The sequence below is a fragment of the Urocampus carinirostris genome, chromosome 19, assembly GCF_059441175.1.
Source record: "Urocampus carinirostris isolate Australia breed hairy pipefish chromosome 19, RoL_Ucar_1.0, whole genome shotgun sequence".
NCBI classification, from domain to species: Eukaryota; Metazoa; Chordata; class Actinopteri; order Syngnathiformes; family Syngnathidae; genus Urocampus; species Urocampus carinirostris.
Window position 1 is genome coordinate 18,134,569 of NC_142367.1, and position 11,917 is coordinate 18,146,485.

Consider the following 11,917-nt stretch of genomic DNA (forward strand, 5'->3'; position numbering starts at 1 on the left):
TCAGCAGGAAAAAGAGAGCGAACAATCGATCAGTTCCCCTTTTTATAGGGACCAGGGACACTTGACCAGACCATGCCTCTATGGGTGCGGTCTAAGATATCTGATACTCCCAGGATCAGGTAATGGTTTAGAAGTTGCTAAACTTGTTAGAAAGCCAAACAAGTGAGAAATTTGCTTAATGTCCTGTACTTGAGAATGTCCTTCCAATCGACATAAGAAAGTACAGTGAGAACATTATTTTATCAATAGACAGCTTTGGGTGTTTTAATGACATTCAAAACTTCATGTTATCAGATTTTATTATGGTACATGATCAATTGGTATGTTCGGGAAGTGTCCAAAAGGGGACACAGTCGTTCCATTCATTCCAAAGTTCTTAGTTACTTGATGGGTTTATTTGCTCTACACTTGTTATTGTGCATGCAGAGTTTCCCTTATTCAGGATATTTTTACCAAGAAGTTGTAGTAGACGAATGATGCATGCTCTCCTTGCTGAAAAACCCTTATGTGTATAGTGTATAGGTTTGTTTTCTGCCCCTGCAGTGAAGACTCCACAGTTGTATCCATCCATTTATAGTGTTAATCAATGCTTCTTAACAGACACGATGCAGCAACAGGGCACAATTTTGGAGCAAATGAGCATGATTTTTGTTGATTTCTGTCAATGTTTTTTTTTTGTGTATCATCCTTTGTTTCTTTTTAATGTCATTATAGCGAAAAAGTCTCTTTGTGTAGTGCTTTCGCACTTATAAAATGACGAAAAAAATATGCGATGCAGCAAAGGTCCAACTTCGAAAGGGCGAAAAAACATTGTATTAATGCCCCTCTGTGATCTGAGATCAGGGTTTTATTTCCAAAACGCTTAAGTAGTTCTACAGAAATAAAACAAGGACAAATGTTCTCTCTTTTTTAAGCTAAATCCAATGCAAAACATGACCTCATCCCGACTTTGCCATTTCTAATTTGACGCTAAAGCCGAGCAACGCGTGTCTCGGTATCAACGGACGGTCCGTCCGTCAAACCAAAGCAAACAGCGGATCAAAAGCCAGAATACCTGCCCGGACTCGTCTTCATTTTAATGAAATTTCCGAGGTTTTCTCCAAATGGAGGACGACGAACATAAACAGAAAACGAGCTAGATAGATTGCCGACCCGAGCGCTAATTGAAGAACACGGACACCGGGGCCCGATAGCATCGCCGTTGCGATTGGCCGCCGCCGGATCGCAATATCAAAGTTGATATTTTGTTATTTTTGCAGAAGCGGATTCCCATAGCTTCTGGTATGTCGGCCAAAAACTCTCAAAATATAACCCTGGCTGCCATGTTATACTTGGCCTATGGGATGGACAGCATTTAGTCAGCAGATCTTCGCATGCAACGTTTTGTGGATTCTCTGTTTTGCGTTTTAATCAAGAGCATGTCCTAAAAGAATCCCGAGGTCAGAACTGAAGTAGCGCACGGGTATTTTCACATGGTGAGCGCAATTTATACCAGGGATCAGCCGACCTTTTCAAACTCAGAGTTACTTATGACAACTTATCAGCGAAAACTGGTTAAAAAGACGTATAATAGACGTTCTGTCCACGGGAATGTTTCTTGTGTCATCCGCTTTCTCGTTTTGTTCGGTTAGCTAGTGTCATAACATACCCTGCAGTGTCTTTCCCTCATGTTTTTATTCCTTAAAATCCCCCCAAAAAACGTGTCTACTTTACTGTTTCGTTCAGTCAGAACTACTTCCCATATTGTTTCATGGTCTCACACTCACTTTATTGTTCTTTCTTGTGTTATCTTACTTTCACATTTTGTTCAGTTGGATATTCTGCATTGTTTTGCTTTTACGTTTTGTTCAATCAGAGTTGGTAAAACGACATCTGAAAAGACATCTTTAACAAGGTGTGAAAAGTCCTGTCTTCTAAAAGATGTCTTAAAGATGTCTTTTAGACGTCTAAGAATTTTAAAGGACACGGATATGCTCAAAATGGTGCTTATCTTAAAAGCCTATTATCTTCTGGACTGCCTCGGACTCCCTGTCCCTATTTAAACCCACTCCTTTCTGTCACCTGTTGTCAGTCCGTCTGCGAAGCTCAGTTAACACTAGGCAAGCTTTTCCCAACCCTGACTCCCACCGTTTTTTTGCTCCCGTCTGTCCCCCAGTTTCGACCCGTTTTTGGTCCTGACCACGTCTACTCTCCCGTCCCGGCTTTCGACCTCTTTTTGTCCCCGACCAGGTCTACTCCCCATTTCTTGGCTTACGACTCGCTTCCGACCCCGACCACGTTCTTGCTCTCCTGTCCCGGCTACTGACCCGTTTTCCGTTCCCGACACCACCATCGCTTGCCAAAGAAGATCCACTTCCTCGTTCAGAGCGGCCTGCTTCCCACGTCCAGCAATCACCGGATCGTGGGCGCAACCCTTTCTCTTTCTTCTAATAAAACTTGTGAGAAACACAACGCAAGTGGGTCCTGTCTTCGTTCTGGTCCTGACAATTTTCCCCCCAAATTAAGACCAAATTGGAAAATCTGAACATAGGCGAATAAATCAATTAATTACCGAATAACCCAATCACTCTCCGTTTTGGACTTTGTTTGATCTACATGAGAAGAGTCAAAAACAAAGTCACTATATTTGAAAAACATTTGGACGACTTAAAAACTAAAATGACTATTTGGACTTAACATTGTCTTAATTGGACACTGTCAACATGAACTGAATTTATATGTCCATTTTTGGACTAAATCGAGTTTAAAACTGACCAGACCAGATTAAGTCTGAATTCTGTATTTGAACTAAATTTAGACAGACTATACAGTGGCTTGCGAAACTATTTGGCCCCGTTGAACTTTGTTACCTTTTGCCACATTTCAGACTTCAAACATAGATATATAAAACTGTAATTTCTTGTGAAGAATCAACAATAAGTGGGACACAATCATGAAGTGCAACACACTTTATTGGATATTTTAAACTTTTTTAACAAAGAAAAAAAACGAAAAAGTGGGTGTGCAAAATGATTCAGCCCCTTTATTTTCAGTGCAGCAAACTGTCCAGAAGTTCAGTGAGGATCTCTGAATGATTTAATGTAGATCTAAATGACTAAAGATGATAAATGGAATCCACCTGTGTTTAATCAAGTCTCTGTATAAATGCACCTGCACTGTGATAGTCTCAGAGGTCTGTTTGAAGCGTGGAGCATCATGAAGAACGAGGAACACACCAGGCAGGTCCGAGATACTGTTGTGGAGAAGTTTAAAGCTGGATTTGCATACAAAAAGATTTCCCAAGCTTTAAACATCCCAAGGAGCACTGTGCAAGCAATAATATAGAAATGGAAGGAAAAAACTGATCAGAGATGCAGCCAAGAGGCCCATGATTTGATATGGTTGGTGTAAAGTGTAAAGAAGAGGTGCGCCGTTTCTTAAATGAAATGAAAGTGGAATAAGAAAGCTTGATGCGGTTGAGAAAATGGTTGGATCGCTATTTTTTCGTCCACTTTTTACCACGGAGGAGGAAGTCGCCTCACTCTTCCAAAAGTAAGTTAAACTTAACTGTATTTATCTTTATAGTCAAGTCAAGTCAAGTTTATTTGTATAGCCATGAATCACAAGGAGTCAAAGGGCTTCTCAGACCACAGAATGTCAACGCCTAATGTGTAGCTTTGTTTTTCAGTACTATGCTTTATCATTCAGCCTGCTTTGTAACGTTATAGAGCATATTATTTTATTTAACGTTTATTTTTCAGTTGCGAAACAATACAGGTTACGTATACAAGCCTTAAATATACTTATACAAACCTTAAATATAGAAAATATTGCACTGGAGCAACTTACGGACAGATTCAACTTAGGAACGATCGTTGTTTGTAAGTAGAGCAGTGTCTGTAACTGTAAAATGGAGCTCAGATGGTTGCGTGCAGTGTTCTCAGCGCACAAGAAAATCTAGCCAGCGCACAAAAATGAAGGCTCAAAATTACTAATTAAGAATAATAATAATAATAATAATAATTTCCTTTGTATTGTCATTCTTTGTAACAATGTACACAGAACGAAATGTCGATACACCTGACCCGTTGTAGCGAGTCGATGCAGCCGCAGCCAGAGGAGCGACTTAAGTCAAAGATACAGTGCATGAAGGTAAAAATACACGGGTTCCCCTGACGTTGTGTCCTAAATGCGGTATTTTGAAGTCGAGTCGAAGTAGAACGAAGTTGAGTAAAGTTAGTAGAGTTTGTCGACAACCGGCTTCTTCGGCTCGGCTCACTAAAAGGAACCGGCTCTTTCGGGTCCGAAACGGCTCTTCGGGTTGTTTTTGCTTCTTTAATCCCAACATGACCAAATATTATGTAAAATTATGCGCAAAATGACTTAAAGGAAAGTGGGGAATAGAACAAAAAAGAAAAAAAATACCAAAATGAAAAAGTAGTGAAAAGCTGAGAAAAAAGAAACAAAAGGAAGAGTAAAAAAAGAAGGAAAACTTTAGAAAAAAAGCCAGAAAAAAAGAAAAGAAAGAAATGTCGGAAACAAGTAAATGGAGAACAAAAAGAAAAAAGTAACAGCTCGGAAAAAATAAACACAATGAGATTTTTTTTAAAGGAATTTTTTAAAAAGTGGGAAAAAAAACATGGAAAAAAGAAGAAAAAGTTTGTGTTGCATTCAAATAATTTCCAATGATTTCAAAGGGAATCTTGTTGCCAACATTGTACTTTCACTAAAAAATGTGATTAAGTACAGTTCTGTATCTTACAATCGACTAAATAAGCCCCCAAAAATGTTGATATTACGCGACAAAATATATCGGGAAATAAAAAGAAATGCATATCTTGTTAAAGAACTGTAAGAACAAACGACGTTTGTAGGCCGTACAACCTTCGCAATAGTACATGAGTCAATTCATTCAAAAGAGAAAAATCATTTTGCATTGCCGGAAACTCAGCAAAATGTAACTTGATGTCAAGTTTTGGACATGTTTGATAATTATTTAGTTGCCACACTTGGGATTATGGTTGCTCACTGTTGTTTCAAGCGTTGCTCACTGACTTTGTGTGAAAGCCCAGACCCGTGGAAAATTACAGGGAACATTGGTTGCGTGTAATAAGAAAACACGGGAAAAGAGACAATGGATTACAATAAAATTACGAAGAAATTAGCTAGAAAACACACGCGGTCCATGCGGTACATGCTTGTTGTTCGAAACCTGAGTGTATAAATGTCTGATTTCAGCGTAGCCCTAATCACAACCATGTGTATCCCATTCGCATTTCCATATGGTTCTAGCTTCCCCCCCCTATTTTGACAAATGCAATTGCGAGTAAACTCGTAAAAACGATTGTTTTTTTTTTCGATTCGTTAGTGGAATGTCCGAGAGAACGCAACGGAATGAGTTCACCTGGCATGCAAACTTCCTGGTCGTATGGTGTACGTCGGCGTGGCGCTTACGGGAAACGGGACGTCTTTCGGCCTCTTTCCAATCTCGACATTATTGCGGTTAGATTTGTTGTACGCAGTAAAACCGGAGCAGAAAGGCTTTAATATGATATTTTTATGACCTGTGATTGCGTTTTAACAAAGAATGCACGGGGAAAAAAAACTGCATCGCGGTCCACGTTTTGGGATTTTATCAAACGGAATGGCGAGGTTGGTAGGGTTGAAAATATTTCGGTCAAAAATAACTTAAAATTAGTCGAAAATAGACTAATCCAGGTTTTGGATTGATTTGACACCACTCTCTGGGTAGTTTTATATCAAACCAGCCAATGATTGAACAAAAACCCCCCAAAAAAATCCCATTATTTTTTGAGAATTTTTTATTCTTTTTTATATTCGTAAAAACAACAAGGACTGGTATACGCCAATACAAACCAATTAATATATAAAAAATCGTTTATCAACTGGATAACTAAACAAATAAAACTGAAATTATATGAACTGCATTACACTGAAAAAAATCCAAATGTTGGTTGATAAACCAAAATATGAAAACTAAGATGAGAAATTATGTCATGATTTGCTAAATGCCCTAACCTGCGCTCACTTGTTCAGCCCCAGCTGCCACTCGTTCCCTAAGTAGTCCTCCTCCTATTTAAACACGTCATTCTCGTTTACTCCTGGTCAGTCCGTCTGCGAACCTCATCGCATGCAAGGCAAGCACTTTTGACTCTGGCTCCCGTTTTGATCCCGACCTGTTTCCTGTATCGATCCTCGATCCAAGCTTTGTTCTCCTGTCCCGCTACCCGTATCCTGCCCGATTCTGTTTCCTGTATTGTTCCCTGATCCAAGCTCCGTTCTTCTGTCCCGACTATCTGTATCCTGATTTTGTTTCCTGTATCGATCCCCGATCCAAGCTCTGTTCTCCTGTCCCGGCTACCCGTATCCTGATTCTGTTTCCTGTATCGATCCCCGATCCAAGCTCTGTTCTCCTGTCCCGGCTATCCGTATCCTGATTCTGTTTCCTGTATCGATCCCGATCCAAGCTCTGTTCTCCTGTACCGGCTATCCGTATCCTGATTCTGTTTCCTGTATCGATCCCCGATCCAAGCTCTGTTCTCCTGTCCCGGCTATCCGTATCCTGATTCTGTTTCCTGTATCGATCCCGATCCAAGCTCTGTTCTCCTGTCCCGGCTATCCGTATCCTGATTCTGTTTCCTGTATCGATCCCCGATCCAAGCTCTGTTCTGTACCGGCTACCCGTATCCTGATTCTGTTACCTGTATCGATCCCCGATCCAAGCTCTGTTCTCCTGTCCCGGCTATCCGTATCCTGATTCTGTTTCCTGTATCGATCCCCGATCCAAGCTCTGTTCTCCTGTACCGGCTATCCGTATCCTGATTCTGTTTCCTGTATCGATCCCCGATCCAAGCTCTGTTCTCCTGTACCGGCTATCCGTATCCTGATTCTGTATCGATCCCCGATCCAAGCTCTGTTCTCCTGTCCCGGCTACCCGTATCCTGATTCTGTGTCCTGTATCGATCCCCAATCCAAGCTTTGTTCTCCTGTTCCGGCTCCCCGTATCCTGATTCTGTTTCCTGTATCGATCCCAGATCCAAGCTCTGTTCTGCTGTTCCGGCTACCCTTATCCTTAATCTGTTTCCTGTATCGATCCCGGATCCAAGCTCTGTTCTCCTGTCCCGGCTACCCGTATCCTGATTCTGTGTCCTGTATCGATCCCCAATCCAAGCTCTGTTCTCCTGTCCCGGCTACCCGTATCCTCATTCTGTTTCCTGTATCGATCCCCGATCCAAGCTTTGTTCTCCTGTTCCGGCTCCCCGTATCCTGATTCTGTTTCCTGTATCGATACCAGATCCAAGCTCTGTTCTCCCGTCCCGGCTATCCGTATCCTGATTTTGTTTCCTGTATCGATCCCCGGTCCAAGCTCTGTTCTCCTGTCCCGGCTACCCGTATCCTGATTCTGTTTCCTGTATCGATCCCAGATCCAAGCTTTGTTCTCCTGTTCCGGGTACCCGTATCCTCATTCTGTTTCCTGTATCGATCCCTGACTCAAGCTCGGTTCTCCTTTCCCGGCTACCCGTATCCTGCCCGATCCCCGATCGATCGCTTCCCGCTCGTCCCGGCTGACCGGCTTGTTCCAATCTCTGACCACGCTTCGTTCTCGAGGGCTTCCCACTCCTCCTACCCAGCGAGTACCAGATTGCTATCTTTTCCTCTGGCCCTGACTTCCCCGATCCCTTAATAAAGCATTGTGTGAAACGTCACACATTTGGGTCCCCTGCTTCTATTGGTCGTGACAAATTAGTTTTATCATTGTACTGCATAGATCATTTTTTTCTTATGTCATGTATTAAGAAATGTGGTGTATTGTGTTCCGATGGCCTTAATAAAATTTTCTTTATTTTTAAAGAACATTTCATAAAGATACCATGAATAAATAATAAACGAATAAATTCACACATAGAAAAAAAATAAAAATACAGTAATTCATATTAAAATGCAATTTAAATATTTCACACCACATTAAATTTAATTAAATTTAGGAGATGCCAGAGAAAGGAGTAATAAATGGGGACCTTTTATTTAATTACATTATTTTGGATTTTTTTTTAATACACAATTGTGTTTTGACATGTTTATTGGGTTGTAATCTGTTAGGTTTCAAAATAAAATGACTTTATTATTGTTGTTTTATAAAAAAAAAAACGACCAATGGGAAGTTTTTCTTTAAAAAAAAAAAGAAATTAAAAATGTTGGAGTTATCTTATAAATTAACAAAATAAAATAAACTGTATTTACTTATTTGTCTTTTACCAAAAAAAAATCCCAATTTGTGCAGTTTATTCTAAAAAATAAACAAAATAAAATTCAACATATTTGTCAAAGAAAATGATTAATTTTGGGCTGTTATTCTAAAAAATACAAGATACATGACTGATTTATGGGGGGTATGTGTCATCATTACCGATTGGGACTCTGATTGGCTCCCTGTCACTATTTCAACCCACGTCTTTCTATCATCTGTTGTCAGTCCGCCTGCAGACCTCAGTTTACTCTAAGCAAGCTTTTTTGACCCTGACTCTGTTTTTGCTCCCGTCTGTTCCCCGGCTTGGACCCGTTTTTTTAATCTTGACCACATCTACTCTCCTCTCCTGGCTTTCGACACGTTGCTGATCCCGACCACGTTTTTGCTCTCCTGTCCCGGCTACTGACCCATCTTTTTCCGTTCCCGATACCGTCATCGCTCGCCACGAAACTGCCACTTCCGCGTTCAGAGCGACCTGCTTCCCGCGACCAGATCGTGGGTGCAATCCTTTCCTTTCTTCCCAATAAAACTGAGAGAAACTTACACAAGTGGGTCCTGTCTCCGTTCTGGTCCTGACAGTATGTCTTTATGTATTTCCCCCCCAAAGAAAATGACCCATTTTGGTTCGTCTGTCTTGAACAAAATGACTCAATAGAACCCACGATCTCTCCTCGTGTTCCCTTCACACTGGATTCCTCCCTCCCCTTAGCCGTTCTCCCCCTCGTCCTTTTCCGACGGTGCCGAGCAGATGAGTTGTTTGGCCTGCAACGGTGGCTGTGGTCCACAATCCGGCCCGTCGGTGACATCATCGGCCATTATTTGTTCACCATGTGACACCACTGGTCACTTTGACACACCGTTTCCTCATCCAAAAGTCGTAAAACTGTGTTTTTGGGAACCTGATATAGAATAATTAACATCATCACTTTCATTTTGAATTACTCAATTACTGCCATAGACGGCTATCGACGTCAAAGATCCAGTTAAGCTTTTAAAACGGCTACAGACGTTTTGAGACAATCCAGCTAGGCTGCTATTGATTGTTTTTCTGCGTAAAAAATCCCTTTGAGTTAGCCTGTCATAGACGGCTAAAAACCTCATAATGTCAGGACCAGAACGGAGACAGGACCCACTTGCGTTTCTCACAAGTTTTATTGGAATAGAGAGAAAGGGTTGCACCCACGATCCGGTGATTACTGGACGCAGGAAGCAGGTCGCATTGAACGTGGAAGCGGATCTTCCGTGTCGAGCGACGGCGGTGTCAGGAACAGAAAAACGGGTCAGTAGCCGGGACAGGAGAGCACAAACGTGGTCGGGGTCGGAAGCGAGTCGTAAGCCAGGAAAGGAGCGTAGATGTGGCCGGGGACAAAAAGAAGTCGAAAGCCGGGAAGGGAGAGTAGACGTGGTTAGTATCAAAAACGGGTCGAAACTGGGAGACAGACAGGAGCAAAAAACAGGTGGGAGTAAGGGTTGAAAAAAGCTTGCCTCATGTTAACTGAGGTCCGCAGACGGACTGAGAAAAGGGGACAGATAGGAGTGGGTTTAGATAGGGACAGGGAGCCAATCAGAGTCTGAGGCAGTTGGAGCCAAAGGAGCGGGCACAGGTGCATCACATCGTGTCACAAAATACTTTCTAGCCAGACTACCGGTGACGGCGATAGACGTCAAAAATATTGTGAAGCTCTGCTGGCAGCGATTAAGCTAAAGATCAAATGGTACTAGGAGAAGCTAGCACTTTTGTAGTTGGCCAACTCTTCAATTCTTGACTGCATAAAAAATTACTATTAGGTTCTCCATTTTTGACATTTTGGAGTATGACCTGATTTATTTTAACTAATCAGTAGCTAAAAAGTTAAAAGGTTTGATAACCCTTGTTGAAGATACAAGCAAACCTTTACCCCAAGAGTCTCGGACATGGTGCTGCACCTAAATAGCCTGCAGACCGGTTCTGAAAATAGCTCACGAGTCATTGTGACTTTCTAGGAAATTTTATTTCTAACTGGCATGATGTTTCAGTGGCTGACTTTGCTTATTTTAACCCTACTTCTGATAATAGATAGAAAGATGGATGGATGGATGGATGGCTAGATGGATAGATGAATGGGGAGGTAGGTCGGTAAAACAATGGATGGATAGATAGATAGATGTACTCCATTTGTCATTCTTGTACACATGTACCCAGAACAAAATGGCTATACATCCGACCTGTAAATATATAAATATAAGTATATACAGTGGAACCTCGGTTCTCGACCATAATCCGTTCCAGAACCCTGTTCGAAAACCGATTTGGTCGATCACGGAAAATCGTTTTTCCCATTAAAAGTAATGTAAAATTGTTTTAATCCGTTCCAACACCTTGAATGTTTAACATGAACGTAAACATGAAGCTAACCCAGGCTAATCGTACATTCGCGTTAGCGTAATCTTCCGTACGAAAGATTACGCTAACATGAACTTGTAAAAATAAAAAAAGGATTATGAATAGGATTTCTTACCTTTGTGGTGGACGGTGGGGAGAGAAAAATCGTCAAAAGTTTTTCAACCTCTTCCAAACCTTGCGGCAGTTGCTTGCTTATAGCGCTAACTTCCTTAGCCGCATCACTCGATTTCACAGCCTCCTTATTCTTTACTTTAGATTTAGCCATGCTGTATTCACTAGCAAGATCGGAAATTCGTACACCTCTTTCATATTTAGCTATTATGTCTTTCTTAAAGGCAATAGTTGGACGAACAACTTGTCTTTTTTCACCTGTCCTGCTTGGACCGACCTTCTTCGGAGGCATAATTAGGGGCTAAAACACCCGTACGCCCCTCAGCATCGCACCCTAGCGTACCGGCGTTCGAACTCCGATTTTTTGACCGAACAGCGAAGCAAGAATTTCTCGAAATTTTTAGTCGAACACCGATTTGTCCGAACTGAGAGGCGTTCGAAAACCGAGGTTCCGCTGTAGTAATGAGTTGGAGTATTTTGAAAAAGGATACTGTACAATAGTGCAAAAGACTTGTAGAGCAAAACGAACCAGTAGGAGGAGCAAGAGGAGCATCTCAACATGTTCACTGTACAGTAACAGGTAGTAGAATTAAAATATTAACAATTATTGGAATTTGTGAAAAAATCAAAAAATCAATTAGTTTTTATTAAAACAATTTAAAAACAAATGGTGCGAAAAGCTATATGCTATATGTGGGATTGACCGTTTAACAATCTAATGGCCAATGGTGGTCCTCCACCGCACACTGTAGTACCTCTTCCCAGAGGCTATCAGAGTGAACAGTCCATGATGTGGGTGAGAGGGGTCCTTAATGAGGTTTGTGGCTCGGGATAGGCAGCGCTTCTGGTCAATATCCTGAATAGAGGGGAGGGAAGTCACGATGATTTTCTACACTGTCCTCACCACCCTCTTCTTACTGCTCCAGTCGGCGGCACTTCAATAAAACATGGAAATTACATACTAATAAAATACCAACAACATCCATCCATCCTGCATTATCTGCACCGCTTATCCTCAGTAGGGTCACGAGGATGCTGGAGCCTCATCTGTCCTCGGGCAGTGGGCAGGGGACACCCTGAACTGCTTGTACCAACAACATAGTAAAACTGTAATCCCTTGTTGATCGCGGTTAATGGGGACCAGAACCCCCACGATATGTGGGAATCCGCGAATT